General features: G+C 63.4%; 1 pseudogene; it reads left to right on the plus strand.

The window, feature by feature from the left end:
- Positions 1 to 2,500, plus strand: part of LOC124583781 — a 7,954-nt pseudogene that overhangs the window by 2,226 nt on the left and 3,228 nt on the right.

Consider the following 2,500-nt stretch of genomic DNA (forward strand, 5'->3'; position numbering starts at 1 on the left):
GGGAGAGGGCCACGTGGAGGTGTCGCGCCGGTTCGTACCCATATCCGCAGCAGGTCTCCAAGGTGAAGAGCCTCTAGTCGATAGAATAATGTAGGTAAGGGAAGTCGGCAAATTGGATCCGTAACTTCGGGATAAGGATTGGCTCTGAGGATCGGGGCGTGTCGGGCTTGGTCGGGAAGTGGGTCAGCGCTAACGTGCCGGGCCTGGGCGAGGTGAGTGCCGTAGGGGTGCCGGTAAGTGCGGGCGTTTAGCGCGGGCGTGGTCTGCTCTCGCCGTTGGTTGGCCTCGTGCTGGCCGGCGGTGCAGGATGCGCGCGCCTGCGCGGCGTTCGCGCCCCGGTGCTTCAACCTGCGTGCAGGATCCGAGCTCGGTCCCGTGCCTTGGCCTCCCACGGATCTTCCTTGCTGCGAGGCCGCGTCCGCCTTAGCGTGCTCCTCCGGGGGCGCGCGGGTGCGCGGATTCTCTTCGGCCGCCATTCAACGATCAACTCAGAACTGGCACGGACTGGGGGAATCCGACTGTCTAATTAAAACAAAGCATTGCGATGGCCCTAGCGGGTGTTGACGCAATGTGATTTCTGCCCAGTGCTCTGAATGTCAACGTGAAGAAATTCAAGCAAGCGCGGGTAAACGGCGGGAGTAACTATGACTCTCTTAAGGTGGCCAAGTGGCGGCGGTGTGGCTGCATCCGGACTTGGCTTCTCGAAGTGCGGTCTTGATGTAGTCGTGCTGCTGCTGCGAGGTGCCTTCCTTGGGTTATAGTTACAGGGAGAGTGATGCGCAATACATGGGCCTAGCCCTCTTAGCCTCTCCTCTCCTGCGGTCTTCTCCCCTTCTCGTGGGCCCGCTGATTTCGCAGAGTGGAAGACCGCACCAGGGGCTTGGGGGGGTTACCAGCCCCCCCTCGCACTATCCCTTTTTTAGTTGGGGGCAGTAAGCAGAGAATAAGTGGTGGCCCTTCCGCTGAAGGTGCCACCCCAACTCCCCCAGCACCTAGCCGGCCAACCGGCCGTGCCGAAAATCTTGTAACTTTTGCAGCTATGTATACCTGTAGTGAGTGCCACCGCAGCTTTACAACCAAGAACGGTCTCGGGGTCCATCGCCGCCGCCAACATCTTGCGGCCGCCAACGCGGAGATCGTCACGGAGAGGCATCGCGCGAGGTGGACGGAGGAAGAAGTCCTGTCGCTCGCCAAGGCGGAGGCCGAACTGTTCCTTGAGAGGGACGCCCGGTTCTTCTTCGTCAATCAAGAACTCATCAGGATGTTCCCCGACCGAACGCTCGAGGCAATCAAGTGCCGACGGCGGCAAGCTGCCCACAAGCAGCTTGTCCGCCAATTCATGGAGGCGCTTGAGATCGGTCGGGGGGAAGAGCCGGCGTCCCGCCGGGGAGCAGCGAGCCCGCTGCCTGACGCGGGCGAGGCCGCTGCGCCGCCCGTCGACGCAGCCGAGGACTTCGCGGCCGACACCACCGGGCCGCCGCCGGAGGGGCCGACTGACGCCGCCATCTGGGAGCATCTGGCGGGGCTACCCGCTTCCGCCCAGCGTTTCTCTGCCCTGGATCGTGTCATAGGTCTGGGGCGGGGCACGCCGCCCGATGTCATCCTGGGCATGCTCCCGGATGCCCTTGCGTCGGTCGGGTCCAGAGGGGAGAGATCGATCACCAGGACACAGCGGCCGCGCCAACCATCGAAGCGGCCGCCCGCCGCGCCGCCGACGCAGAAGCGCAAGCGGCGCCGCTGGGAGTACGCGAGAACGCAGGATGCCTTCCGACGGTCGCGTGCACGTTGCGTGCGCGGCCTCTTGGATGGCACCCTGCTCCAGCCGCCACCTGCCATCCCTGGTCTGCTGGACTTCTGGGCGGACCTCTTCACCAAGAAGCCCATCTCCACCGCGGGCTTCATTCGTGACCGCCTCCTCCCGCACTCAGAGCCTGTCGCTCTCGAGTGCATATGGGGGCCGGTCACACATGAGGAGGTCGCCGCCGCCTTGCCGCCCAGGGGATCAGCAGCCGGGCCGGACGGCCTTACCCCAGCGGAGTTGCGGCGCCTGCCGCACGAAGTCCTGGTGAAAGTGATGAATCTCTTCCTTCTGGCCCGCGCCCTTCCGGAACGCCTGCTTCGCGCGCGGACGTCCCTTCTCCCGAAAACGGCTGCACCAACATCCCCCGCTGACTTTCGCCCCATTACGGTCTGCTCGGTGTTGGCGCGGACCTTTCACAAGGTTCTCGCGTCACGCCTGATGCGCGCATGTGCTGTGGACGAACGTCAGCGGGCATTCATCCCTCGGGATGGGATGTTGGAAAATACCTTCATCTTGGACACTGCTCTCACCGACGCAGTTCGCTCCTGCCGCTCTGTCTTCGTGGCATCGATCGACGTATCTAAGGCATTCGATTCGGTAGATCATGCTGCCCTTCGCCCCGTGCTGAAGGCGCATGGCCTGCCGGATTGCTTTGTCGAGTATGTCGAGCGGTGCTACGAGGGCAGCACGACAGTGATA

The sequence above is a fragment of the Schistocerca americana genome, unplaced genomic scaffold (assembly GCF_021461395.2).
Source record: "Schistocerca americana isolate TAMUIC-IGC-003095 unplaced genomic scaffold, iqSchAmer2.1 HiC_scaffold_47, whole genome shotgun sequence".
Classification (NCBI taxonomy): domain Eukaryota; kingdom Metazoa; phylum Arthropoda; class Insecta; order Orthoptera; family Acrididae; genus Schistocerca; species Schistocerca americana.